This window comes from Ambystoma mexicanum, chromosome 6q (assembly GCF_040938575.1).
Source record: "Ambystoma mexicanum isolate Mex_15411 chromosome 6q, UKY_AmexF1_1, whole genome shotgun sequence".
Taxonomy (NCBI): Eukaryota; Metazoa; Chordata; class Amphibia; order Caudata; family Ambystomatidae; genus Ambystoma; species Ambystoma mexicanum.
This window is the reverse complement of record NC_090937.1, coordinates 929,687,947-929,702,561: the sequence shown is the minus strand read 5'-3', so window position 1 is coordinate 929,702,561 and position 14,615 is coordinate 929,687,947. Positions and strand designations below refer to the sequence as shown.

Below are 14,615 nucleotides of genomic sequence, written 5' to 3'. Positions count from 1 at the left end.
AGTGATCCAGTGTTAGGGAGAATTCTCTCTTTAGGCTGAATTTCCTAACCTAGTGAGTCCCCCAGCAGCTTTGCTGGATTTCTGGAGTTTGTTTTTTTTCTCCTGCCAAGAGTGAAACTCTTTTTCTCCCACTCTTGGACATGATTTATGGTGTTCCTTTGACTGTTAATGTGTTTTATGGGCTATGGGGTCCTTTACTCCGTAGGGTCTCATGTGCTTTTACTATGTGTGTTACACAGCACCCTCCGTGCCGTAACACAGGGGTGTCATAGTGACACCCCACCGTAGACTCCATACCCTGGGACTGACTACTGTCTCCCAGGGCATGTAAAGTCACCATTGGCTTTACTAGTCCCAAATTATTAACAGAAACCAGTACAAACCATCATATTGTGGACGTACTGGTCGGGGCAATTCGATTGCCCCGGGGTCTGTTAGTCGAGGGGACACGTCTCCGTCCCCCCTGATCGAGTTTTGGCTGGTGGCAGTGGATACTACTTTTTATATTCAACCGCGAATATATCCCTATGGGATTTTCCCATTGTTCGAGGCTACCAACTTTAATTATTTAATTCTCATAGCCTCGAACATACCGCCGGTTTATTTAATTAATATTAATTCGCCGGTTGGTATTTTTTGCCAGGACTCGATTCTAAAATGGCGTTTGTGTTCTCTTCTGTGACTCCAACCCAAGTCGAGCCCTTTGTTCCACTTTTTGGCGGACTTCTCCACAGAAGCCTCCAAATGTGGTGCCACTCTGTCTGGGTAACACAGGGGGTGCGGGAGGGGGTTTAGGCACCCTGGACTGCGTTACCTTGGTAACTCAAGTCGCACTCTTGTGTGATTGGCCCAAGTGGTGAGCCGGCCGGCTCACCACTTAGCATGTTTGATTGACAGCTAAGCTGAGTGAATGGGGGTGTGCTGCATAAAAGCAGGTCTTTGGGGACTGGAACTTCAGAAGTCGCCACAGGACCTGAGAATCCGGCGAGGCAGAAGCTGAGCCAACCTACCACGACGACACCACCGGTGGAGCCCTGCGGAACCGACTCACCACTCCCCGACGACAGAGAAGATCTCCCGGCTGGAGAGGCTTCTTCCCCTGACTGGTGGGCACAACCAGTTTACCTTCTTTTCTTCGAAGCCCAGACCGGTTTGTGGTGGAACTGCCCGTGCCAAGCACCCCGGCAGCCGGATAGCCACTCACCACTGAACCGCGAATCAACGGACCGCTCCTTTTACCTGAGAACTCTGCGGCTGGTTTCTTCCCTGGCAGTGCAACGGACTCCTGTCTTCCTCCCCGACGAGATCGTCTCTTCCCCGGACGAAGCACCGACTTGCATCCGCTGCCAGGAACAACTGCCCCCGCTGGAGTATTCTCACCACTTTAAGGTACCGTGTCCACCAGGCCTCCCTTTCTAAAGATTGCTACAAGGTAATAATAACCCCTTAACCTTCTGGACTGGGCTGGCCGCCTTGACCCTCTAACTGGTCCCTTTCTTTTGGTCCAACTCTTTTTGAACCTTTGCAAGACTCTTGTGCACTTCAACCGTGTGACCTTGGACACATTTCATTCTGATCCTCTTAAAGTGGATCCGGCCTACTGAACTCTAACTTCACGGTTTTATTTGCCTTCCTCTCTTGCTTTGATCTTACGAAAGTGTTGGGATCTGTTTCATATTATTCTCTGCTTTTCTCTCTCTTTTTAAACGAATTATTAGAGTGCCATCTGCGTTAAAGCACTCACCGCTGTCTGAAAATAAGTGGGGCATTACTTAAGAATTGTCTAATATTCTTCTAAGGGAGTGTATATCTTTTAGTGACCATGTTTTTGAATTGCTTACTATTCGTGCCTGTGTGTTTTTCTAGATGTGGTTTGAAATAAATAATTATATCTCTTTTACACCAAGCTCTGGTCAGCCTTTACTTGTTCTACTATGTTATTTTGACCTATTGTGAATACTCTGTATACTGCTTAACTCTTCTTGAGGGAAGTCTGACTGCTCAGCCAGAGCTACCAAGTGAACCTGTGTGGTACAGACTGCTACCAAGTGGGTTTACTGCCAAACACCTGTAGTCCTAAATCTTTTGCAGTGGTCCCAGGGGGAACTGCACAGGTTTCTGCCTAACACTGGTGTACAGCGGTGGGATTTGTATTGAGTATACACTTTAGAGTGCTTTGTGAACACTTTAGGACAACTAACCACAGAGCTTAGCACTAAAAAAAGCTGATTTTCTAACTGTCTGCTATGGAGAGTTATACCCTAGAATCATTGTCTGCCAAAACTGCTGATTGCTTAAAAGTATTGTGTAGACATATAAGAATCTCTCTGAGAAGGGCAAGAAAATGGAACTTATAGAAAGATTGTTAGAAAACCAAAGTCTGGGTGGTACAGAGGAAACTACCCCCCCAGCAAATGTAGAAAACAGTGATGGTATTGATCTGAATCAAAGTTTTGATAATGAGTCAGAAGAGGAAAGTGAACCTAATGAAGTTAGCCACTCTGAGCCTCTGTCTGCCTTACCTACTGTACCTACTGGGCCTATACCAGGTCCCACATGTAACCATGCTTATTTTGAACTTGAAAAAATGAAGCTTGAATTAGAGTACAAACATTTTATTGCTCAATCTGAAAGAAACCAAGAGCTAGAGTCAGAAGAATGAATGCCCAGGCTGAGCAGAAGCAAGCCGAGTTAAGACTCAGAGAAATAGAGCTTAATCATGAGCTAGAAATGGAAAAGTTGTCTGTGGAAAATGCTTCTCTCTCCTCTGGTTCTTCTAGGAGTTCCAGTCCCAAAAGACCCCGGATGCCTGAGGAATTAGTGGGTATGTATGAACCTAAGTTGGATGCGTTGGATTGGTTAAAAATGTTTGAGTATAATCATGGGCTCAGGACATCACAGGGAATGAGTTACTTCCCTGGTTGTTCTCTAGGCTTCCCCCTGTTGCAACTGATGTGGTAATGGAGTTGGGGGAGGTGGATAAGAAGGATTATGAATGTGTGAAACTAGCTTTGATAGCTAGATTTGAGAAACCCCTTCCCAGTACCTTAAGAGGTTTAGGACCCTCAAAAAGCATGATGGTACCCCTTGGGCTACCTGGGTGAGTGAAAGTTTGAAAAACCTAGAGGGATGGATTAAGAGTTACAGAGTTAACACTTATGAAGGAATGAAGAATCTTGTAATGTTGGAGTCAATTTATGATTCCTGCTCTCCTGAGCTCAGACAGCACTTGGCTGATTCAAAGGAATTAGATTACAGGAAGTTAGCTAAGGCTGCTGACTCGTGGGTTGCCAACAGGGCCACTCACAAGGATTCTGGGGCTACTCAGAAAAAGGACGAGGGCAAACAGCCAAAAAAGCACTCCAAAGAGAATTCTAATAATTCCAATTCCAAAGAGAGCCCCAAACAAAACCAAAAGGGTAAGCCACAAGGGAAACCAAATCAGGCTAGTGTACCTTCTCGTGCAAAACCAGAAGGAGGTCGGAACAAGCCACCATTCCAGAAAGCATTTGGTAAATGCTTTGTTTGTGGCTCTACTGACCATGTGAAAGGAGATCCCAGATGTAAGGGTAAACCTTCAGGGGTCCAGTTTGTCTCCTTAGCCTTCGCTCCAGAGGAGGAAGTACAAATGGCAAGTGGAAACTTTCTATTACTGGCTGATGAACCCATTGGAGTCTCAGCCAGTGTTTCTTTAGTGTCTCTGGGTCTGTGGGAACAACAGAACTTAGATGTCTATAATTCTATCCCAGATAATACTAAAGAGTATTATAAGGACAGTGTCCAGGTGAATGGTCAGGAGACTCCTGCCATTAGGGACACTGGGGCCAGCATAACTGTGGTGGACAAATTGTTTTTTCAGGCTGAGGATGTCGCTAAGGCACCCAAACACCTCACCAAGTTAGATGGAGGTTCGAAGGGTCTACAGTGATTATGGGTGTTATGTCATTAATTAGGGAGGTAAGCAGGGTTGGTGGCGCGTAGATAGCTATCATGGATGTGGGTCATTCCCAGAGAGTCCCGGTAATATGTACGAATCTACCCCCTGTGTCTTGTGTGACGGATATCAGATTAAATGGTAGCCGTTTGTGTATTAGGATGAGTAGTCCGCGGGACCCCATGGAGAAACCAGAATGTAATGCTATGTGGTAGGTGGTTCGTTTAAATAAGTTTCAGCTCGTGCCTGCTAAATGCGTTTTGGTCAGGAACGCTGCATCTGGTGCGTACCGATTTCGTTGTTGTAAAACTAGGTGCCTCTTAATGCTACTGCCTAGCCCATTCACATTCCATGTCATAATCCTAATGGATTTGGTATTGGTTCTGTTGGGGGATCCTGTTATTCCAGCTGGGGGATGGGTGTGTCAGGGTGTGTTGTGTGTATCTTGCTATGGGGCATTGCATCTCTATGGTGGGAGCCAGGCGACGACCCAAAGCGTGCGTTAACTTCCAGGCCCAAATATGAACAAGAGCCTTCTTAGAACAATGAACTAAACAAACAATTGCAAATTCCCCTACCCCCTCCCCATACTCCGCCCCAACTCGAAGTACCTGTCGCCCGATCATCAGTTGGAGCTTAACTGAAAACTACTCCAGACTGCAATTAACAACACTTACAACGTCCACAGCTGTTCCCAAGGAGCTGGGGGCCTGCGTTTGTTCAAGGCGGCCGCTTGTGTATTTTCATCCATATTTCATGTCTTACTGTGTTACTTTCGTGTGTTGGGAGCCCCTTGCTGCTTTGGCGGTGGTTCTCAAGTGTGTGGTGCGGTGCTTGTTCTTGTATCAGCCCTCCCCCTCGTGCGGAGGTAAGATTTCGTCTTGGTCCGGTGGTTGTTCAGGGGGGGCTCTCTGACTGGTCGGGTTCCAAGGTGCCCATTTCTGTTTCTCCGAGTCGATCTCCAGTCGCCATCTATGTGCAGCTCCGCCCATCTCCAGGCTTCCTTTGCGACGGTAAAATGGACTGTCGTCCCTTTATGGAAGATTTTCAGTTGAGCTGTAAAGATTAGGCCGTATTTAACGTTCAAGGAGCGCAGTTGTTTCTTAAGTTGGTCAAATGACTTCCTTGCCTTTTGCACTTCTCTTGTGTAATCTGGGAAAAATGGCTATCCTTGAGCCATTGTAGGTTATCGTACCTTTTGTGCGTGCCATTTGCAGCAGTGTGTCCTGGTCTCTGTAGTTTAGAAATGTTGCCACCACTGTGCGTGGTGGGGTGCCGGGCATTGGGCGTCTGGTGGGTACTTGGTGAGCCCTTTCTATCGAGAAGAATTTTGAGAAACCTTTTTGGTTGAACAAGTCTGTGAGCCATTGCCCCAGAAACAACTCCATGCTGGAGCCTTTGGCTTTCTCCGGCAAACCTAGGATCCTTACATTGTTTCGTCTTGATCTGCCTTCTCCTTCCTTCTCTTCTCGGTAGAAGCCTGCCAAAAGACAGTGAACAAAGAAGGCAAACCTGGTTTGCAGCGCAAAGTAAAACACAAGAAGGACTTTAGCAAAAAGAAATGGCGACTAAACCTGACCGAAGCCGAAATAAAAAGTATTTGGGCAAGCGGGCTTAAGTTCGAGGCTACCACAATAGCCTGGAACAATTCCACGTTTATGTAGTATAATCGTGGTAGAAAAGTAAGGGTAGATACCACTGCCACCAGCCAAGTCTAAATGTTAAAAGAGCAAAACAAAGCTCAGAGAGGTACAGACAAAAAGGGGTAGGAATGAACCCTTCCAATACTCCGTGTAAGTGGGTCTGTAGTTTTAAAGTAACTATATAAAGTTAATGGCAACTCTACATGTTTCTGGGGGACAGTAGTCAGCCCCAGAAAAATAGAGTCAGTGGGAAGTCTAAAAGACAACCCTGTGTCACTGCACTGAAGGTGCTGTGTAACACACACAAAAAGCGGGACTCATGGAGTGGTGTGCTCCAGAGCCCAAGATCACATAAACAGTAGAAATACACATGGCAAAACACATGTAAGAGTGGGAAAAGGCTCTGCCTCTTACCAAGTGGAAAAAATAAACTCCAGAAATCCAGCAAAGCTGCTAGGGGACTCACTAGGTGAGGGAGATTAGCCATAGAATGAGAATTCTCCCTAACAAAATGCAAATATAATCACTGCAGAGATGAACTTATTAGGGTACAACTAATGATAAGGTTCAGTGATCGAAAAGTTAGAGAAGCTCTGTGGCGTGAAGGAGGATGCGTTACGGATATAACTCTAGAAAGAGCTATTGAAATAACAAAAGTAGTTAAACACATGGAAAAGTCTATTAGGGCACTGTATGTAGAAGATCGAAAAACAGCTCAAGTATATATGTAGTGGAGAAGAAGCAACAAAGAATTCTGCAAATGAATAAGGACGAAGGGAGAATGTTGTGAAAGAAAGGGATGGATGTAAAACAAAAGTTTGAGGGAAAGGCATTTAGCAAAAGATGTTATAGGTGCGGCAACCCAGACCATATTGCTAGTGATGAGCAGTGCTTTGCCCATCACATAGTATGTAGGGATTGGGGGAGAAAGAGGCACGTTGCTCGATGTTACAAACATTGAAGCAAGCCAGGAGGCATCACAACTGTTCAAGACAGTGCAAGCTATTAGCAACATGGCGGTACCAGTGATGAGGATGAAACGTGCAAAGTGAATGCCATTGATGCAAAGCCAAGAAGAGAAAAACCGCATGTCTAAATTAACATAAATGATGTTCCCGTTGTGTTGCTGGTAGACGGAGGAGCGGACTACATGTTGCTGAATTTAGACACCTGGAAGGAGAAGTTTATTCTATATGAACTTCAGGAAGCGACTGTAAAAGCACATGCTTATGGTGGGGTACCCAAAAACATAGTGTGATCATTCTGGGCACAACTCAAGAATGGGGAAAGATGTGCCCAGGGAATGGTGAGAGTGACCACCAAGGGTGGAAACTTGCTATCATGGGATGCACAGCCGGAATTGGGCCTGGGATTGGATCCTGATCACCCAACCCAGGTGATGGTCATACGGAAAAATTCAGTGAAAGTGGAGTCAATAGAAGAGAAGAGAAATCCCAAAGTATTCAGAAAGGAAACAGGATGCTTGAAGGGATTTGTGCATCTGATAAAATTGAAGCCAGATGACATGCCGGTGAGGTCCAAAGCATGCACCATACCCATAGCTCTGCGTACTGATGTCAAAAAGGAATTGGAACGGATGATAGGCAAAGTAATTATCGAAGAAGCAGAGGCTGCAGAGTGGAGCAGTCCAATAGTGGCGGTGTGCAAACCCACTGGTAGTTTGAGACTATGTATTGACCTAAGGGGGTTGAATAAAAGTGTGATGCTGGATAGATATCCCCTACCTAAAATTGACAATCTTATTGGAAATTGAAGGAGGAAAGATATTCTCAACATTGGCAGCTTGTCATCAAAGTTGCACCCATCCTCCGTGGATTTGACAGAGATTTATAACAGTATTTGGTTTGTATTGGGGCAATTGGATGCCATCTGGCTTAATTTCCACATTTAGCATGTTACAGAGAGTCACAAACAAGCTGCTCAAGAATATACAAGGGGTGTGCTGTTATCAAGACGATATCCTGGTTTGGGGGAAGAATGTGGAAGAGCATGATGAGCGACCCACCCTACTCCACCGCCCTGGCTCTGCCCTTCTTGGGAGGAGCTAATACTACTAGCACTCATGGACAATTGTCATCTCATTCTGTCCACCCTCACAGGGTCCATATTATACCAGAGCCTAAACGTACAAGTTGGGATGGAATGTTAGTGCATCCAATTACGCATTGTTGAGAAAGAGAAATCTGGATATCCCAGCCAGAGTAGCATTCTTCACACAAGCAGCCTCCGCTGTTTGCTTGATTCACATAATCATTGTGCATGCGCTGTTCAGCAATGTGAAAAATGCAGAGGACCCTTTAGGGAAGGCATGGTTTCACAAGTATGACACTGACACAACAGATACAATTTGTAAAACCTTTATTGAAAATGTTGGGGTCGAAGAAACTCCCATTTTGCCCTATAACTAAGATGGTGTAGTCTCGACCATAAAACAATAAACAAAACAGTCCTAGTGTAGTCCGTCAAATCAAAATGGCCTGTGCTAACAACAAAAACCTACTGCCTGCCCCATCTCTTGTACAAACAGTGTAAAAAGGCGAAATGTATGCAAAGCTAAAATCTGTGTTCAAAAGAATTAAAGTAGTTAAACTAGCTCTCCTCCTCACGTTAAACCTCATGGAATAAGGCTATCCTTGTAGGCAGGATAACACATTCCCGCCTCGCCTTCCACGTTAAAGTCTCTTTATTGACTTTCAAAATTATATTCCAACGTAAAATTCACAAAAGACCCCCTATGCCGGGCTCAGACCTTAAAGCACACAGTTCACACAAAGGTCTCCCTCTGCCGGACTCAGACCTTACAGTACACAGTTCACATAGGTCCCCCTCTGTCAGGCACAGACCTCTCACATCACAGTTCAACAAAAACTTGCTGGGGGCTCCCTTCCCCAAGTTTATTGTACTTCTGGTCTCCCTCAATCTGTCTCAGACCCCTCTCGGATGTCAAAGACTTTCAAATGTACGTGGCTCTCTTCACAGATCACTGCACGACCACTTCGACTCAAAGTTCACATTTTACTTTCGGCTTATTCACTTTTGCTGTTTGTTTGCTTTATAGTTTCAAACAATGTACTTTTCACAGAGACTTTCGAATGCGCTACTTCCTTTCGCCGGACCACTCCGTTACTTAGTATCGCTGATCGCCCAGCTGACTTTTGCTTCAAAGTTCATTCACAGGTCTGCCTTTCTTCTTGTATCATCCACACGCGTGCAACTTTCACTTGTGATATAATGTTGCTACTTCATTCGCTTTAACACACACCAGTCTCTCAGGTCGTTTGCCAACTCACCGGCTGTGAGCGCTTCTTACTTGTTTTGCTATTTCCAATTCACGAGTCAAGGTTAGTACCATAGACTTTGCCTCACCTCCACAGCTATGTGGTTCACCCGGGAGGGTCGCTGGCGTCCTTGAAACACAATGCAATCTTCACTTGTTGTATCTGGCCTTCTACACGTGTCTTTCACGGTATGTGAGATGCAACAACCTCCAGTAGGGAACCATTGGAGTTTTTAGCCCACTGCTCTTGTCCCTTTGTCCGTTGCTCTGCTCCAATAGGTGTACCGTCATCCCGGAACTTCTGCTTGTACTCGTGACATCATAAAGGGACCTTCTTTTTTTTATCTCAATAATATGGATTCCCACTCTCCTCAAACATCATCAGGAGAGGATCTTTTGAAGCTAAAGAAGAAATATTTTCGTACAGAACTACATGGATACTTCCTCTGGGAATATTTAAAAGCTAGTATTATCCCGGAAGGCTTAGTGGTTAGAAATGAACCATGTTTGTTCCTAGAGGATGAGACTTACACGACTAACTTTAGCTATATTGCTACTACATATAGCCAGGACCTGATGGTTTTAACCATCTCTACGGCCCAACGTTTGGCAGGAAAAATACAACTTGAATTAGATACGGCAGAGGCTATATTTCATAGAAGCACCCTCATTGCCAACATTCAAGAAAAACTGAATGAGGTCCAAAAACTATTTGAGGATTTCAAAAATACCAATTTGATTAAAAAGACAAATAAATTAGCCTGGGACACACAGGAATTTAAGTTAGATATCATTTAATCCTATCTGGCAGTGAATTACCTACAAGCCAAAAATAATAACAGAAATCAAATGGGAGGCCAACAGCAGGGACAAGGACATAGGGTTACATTTTCTGATACCAGCAGTAACTCCTCAGAGAGTTCTAACCAAGGTTATAATCTTCCTCCTTACCCCAATCCGCCACCACATTACCCTCCGCAAACTCAAAGTTATAGGCCTTTTTAAGGCATAGGACCTATCCAAGGTCAGGGGCGTGTCCTTCTTTAGGGACTCTGGTCTGTCAGAAATGAGCATGGATACGAGTTTGTGATATCCTTCAACCTTCACGCCTGCAGACAATCAGGTACCGAAGAAAATCATAACCTTTGAAAAGTGTGTCCTGAAGGAAGTCAGGAATATGGAATTTAATAAACAACGTTTGAGATATAACCCAACAAATGCAGAAAGGCAAGCGATTATTTTATTATCTAACAACCCCGACCTTGTAATTAAACCAGCAGACACGGGAGGGGGGATTGCTGTCTTTAATGAGTCTCAGTTTCATGATATGGTAATGAATCTTCTTTTTTCTTTTTTATAACACTGTTTATTGAGTTTTAACAACAAAACATCACAAACATAGGCATTTATCAGAGAATCACAACAGTATTGACAATAAAAGGCGACAACCAGCAAAACCTACTTGGAAGGGAACACAATCAGTAGAGATCCTGGATTACATTTGCATTTCAAGCAACTTGTCAGATAACATCCAGACCTTGAAAGTAATCCCAACAGTAGAAAGTGACCACAATCTGTTAAAACTGACTTGCAAAAACATAAGCAATAACAAGATTGGAACCTACAACCAGAAGATGGTCATAGACCAAAGGGGTATTAAATTAAGGATCAGACCAGAGAAAACAAGAGAACTAAACCATAACTTAAAACAAATGATCTTGACGCTTGAAAACGAACAAAGCCAAAAAAGGATTGACTACACCCCGTTTTTCAGAGCATTTGTTACAGAAAGGAAGCTTGGAAGTAACCATCAAACAACGACTCACTAACATCAGTATGACAGTCACATACGAGAAAGGAAAAAAGCATTAAGGAGAGATATTAGACGACTAAAAAAGACCAAACACTACAACTGGAGTAAAGAGATACATAAGTTAAAACAAAAGTACAGAAACTGGTTACACTTACACAAGAAGATATTGCTAAACCAGGACGCAGAAGGAATGTTGGGGAAAATAAGATCTAAAAACACAGCTGAAATTTGGGCAATTATCAACGAAGCGGAGAAGCCTCAAGCAATAAGTCAAATTAACCCAATAAGTGCTTCATCATGGGTTAAGTATTATACACAGCTGCAAGGGGAAATTTACATCGACCCAAAGCGGAAATCAATGACAAACAAAAATGAGGCAGTAATAGATATCAGTATTGAGGAAATAGAAAACATCCTGAAAAAATTGAAAGACTCGAGAGCCCCAGGGCCCGACGGGCTCACGAATGTAATACTGAAAAGCAACATAGGTGAATGGGCCAAATTTCTTCAACTTCTATTCAACTACATATTAACAACAGAAAAAATCCCGGATTCCTGGCGAAAGGCAGTAGTGGTACCCATTTTCAAAAAGGGTCTCAGAACATCAGCAGACAACTACAGACCAATTGCATTACTGGACGTGGTGGGGAAGGTCTTTGCATCCACACTATTGAAAGCATTAAACCACTGGGTACAGTAAAGTGGACGTCGTGATCCTTGGCAATCGGGTTTTGTGAAGGGGAGAGGCACAGCACTCAACATTTTCCTGATTAACTTATTGAAAGCCAGAACACTAAGGAACAAAAACCAAGGAATCTACATCGCGTTTGTAGACTTGTCGAAAGCTTTCGACACCATAAAAAGAGCCAAACTATGGAAGAAAATGGAAAACTGGGAATGTCCTCAGTCACTGGTGGAGAACATCAAGGACTTGTACACGGATACAAGCATCAGAGTCAGACTGGATACAGCGGGTACACTAACAGACGAAATTCAGATAAAAATGGGCTTAAAGCAAGGATGCCCGCTGGCACCGGAACTGTACAACCTGTTCACGTCAGATCTGGAAGATTCATTTGAGTCCACCCGCTGCTTTCCACCAAAAATAGCAGAAACGCCGATTGGGAGACTGCTTTACGCAGACGATATCGTCCTGATGGACCAAACCCAAATCGGCTTGCAAAGACAGCTTACATCATTACAGTCGTATGTGGACTCAAAGGACCTGGTTGTAAACCCAGAAAAATCAAGAATTCTGAAGTTAGGCCCAGGAGGTAATAAAGCCAGAGGGAAAAAACTAGGATGGTCTCTGAGAAACAAAAAAATCCTGGAAGTCGAAGCATTCACTTACTTAGGAGTCTGTATAGACAACACGAAGAACAATACGCCAAGAATAGCTGGGCTAAAAAGAAAAGCAACCAATCTAACTGCCCAAGGGAGAATTCTACGTAAAAGATACTGCAGATTTACCTTATCACCTCTAATAGCCTTTTATAGGATGAAAGTGGTGCCAATACTAACATATGGGGTAGAATCACCAATCCCCTTACAAGCTCAAACATGGTCAATCCTGGAGGGTCTGTTTTGGAGGAAAGCTTTACAGCTGCCCCAATCAGCCCCAATACAGCAGATAAGAAGAGAGCTGGCTTTGACATCACTCAAAACAATAGTGGTATGGAAAACCCCTATTATCTATCGGAAATGTCTTGAGGAAAACACTACGGGTGGATTTGGGGTGTTGAAAAAAGCCCTAAAAGATCAATCCGATGTAATCCTAACAGACTGGCAAAAGTCATGTCGAGGGATCCTAGTGAACCTCAGCGAGTCAGAGGATGACTTATGGATTAACCCAGACAAAACTAAAAAGAAACTATACATGGCAGATTGGATCGAAACCCAAGAAGATAACTGTAAATATAAAGGTTACGAAGACTTCTGGGCCCAGCCACGAAAATTGAATCAGATCCCGAGCTATCTGACTTTATTCCCCAATTGGTACTTCCGAGACCTTTTCCTGAGAATCAGATTGAACATTTTACCAACAGGAGAAATATTACAAAGAAGAAAAAGGCTGGACATCAGGGAAAGCTGCAAAATGCTTCAAAAAAAAGGAGAGATAGAATCTCTGAAACACCTCATACTACAGTGTACCGGTTTAAGGAAAGAGCGAGAGCAGTGCTTGGGGGACATCCTTAGAAGCTACACGACAAGGAATGTCGATGAGTGGTGGAGGACTCTTGTAGAAGGAGAAAAAATGAAAACGACATTAGCACTCATAAAACTAGTGATTTTAATCCTTAAGAAACCAGAGGAGATCAACAACATAACCCAGGATTAATAAGATGCTACCAAGCACTGCTACTAAGATACTGTATACCAAACGAAGAATCATGATGAAAGAACGGACATGCTCAGGTCAAAGGTTTGAAATAAGGAAACCACACAATCTGTTTAAATAAAAATAAAAAAAAAAGGCGACAAGATCATGGGGGTATAATAGATACATCCGAAGTGTGGACAATAGCTGGTAGTACTGGGTATTTTTATGTCCGTGGGAGGGGAGCGGGGTGGAGAAGGGAGGGGGGGTGAAGGGGGGTAGGAAGGGGATATGGGGATGTCTCTCAGTACACGTCCAGCCATTTCCTCCATATCTTTTCACATTTTTGGGGGCATCCCCTTACATTGTAGATGCTGCACTCTAGAGATGCGCACCTATTCAGTTCATGAATCCAGCGGTTTAGAGTTATTGGGTCTGCCGAGCCCTAGGTTGCGGCGATTAGTCGTTTCCCTGCACCCAGTGCCACTGCTAGGAACGACTTTTCATGCTTAGTAAGGTTAACCTCCCCCCAGATTCCCAAGAATGCCATTTTGGGGTCTTTCGGAATTGGCACGCCTATTATAGTGGACATTGTGTTGATGCACTCTTCCCAGAAGGTTTGTAGCACCTGACAGTCCCAGATCATATGGAAGAATGTGCCCATCACCCATTTGCATCGGAGACATGTCTCATCTCCGGTTCCTGCCCATCTAGCCAGGGCAGTGCGCGAGTAATAAGAACGGTGGAGTATTCTAAGCTGTATCAGTCTAAGTTTGGCTTCGATACCTATCTCTCGGGGGAACAACAGTGCATCCACCCAATCTTCCGGTTCCAGGTCGCCCAAGTCCCTTTCCCATCTTTGTTTCAGTGTAGTGAGTTCTTTAGCTCCAAAAGAGTTGAGGGCCTGGTAGAGTGTGGAGGTGACTTTGGAGGAGATACGTTGCAGGAGAATGTTGGTCTCTAGGGGGGAGTGAGAGGGTATAATGGTAGTGTCTGGGAACTGAGTGTGTATGGCGTGAGCTAGCTGTGTAGCTACGATCCATAGGTGTCAAACCAAATTTATCATGCAGAGCGTCAAACCCTAGCAGGCGTCCCTCCTGGATCACGTGTTCCAGTGTGGTTATCCCTCTTTTCGCCCAGTTCTCGAAACTGCCCATTCTCCGTATTTCCGGGAGGTATGCGTTATGCCATATGGGTTGGGCTAGTGTTGGTTTTGCCCCCCAGCCAATGCGTTTGTGTGCTTCCCTCCAGGCATGACGGGTATGGAGTGACATTCTTAATATTTTTGAGACTTGGTTGTTAGTGGCATATAGAACCTGCAGGGGTGGCATAGGGTGCTTTGCTTCTATTACAATGCAGATGTGTGGTAGTGTGGGCTCGGCATGCATCCACTCATTCACCACCCCTATTTGTGTTGCTAGATAGTATGTGTGTATGCATGGTAGGCCAATGCCTCCCTCCCATACGGAGCACTGGAGTGTAGTGAGAGCAATTCTAGGTTGTTTTCCTCCCCAGAGCAGCGTACGTAGGTTCCGGTCTATGAGTGCAAAGGTTTCATGTGGAATGGGGAGTAGAGCGTTTTGCAGAATGTATACAAGTCGTGCGAGCGT

At 44.4% G+C, this 14,615-nt stretch overlaps 1 protein-coding gene across 3 annotated transcripts in view; it reads right to left on the bottom strand.

The window, feature by feature from the left end:
• Nucleotides 1-14,615, bottom strand: part of WDR17 (WD repeat domain 17) — a 2,439,098-nt gene that overhangs the window by 56,548 nt on the left and 2,367,935 nt on the right. The gene's annotated exons all lie outside the window — the stretch shown is intronic.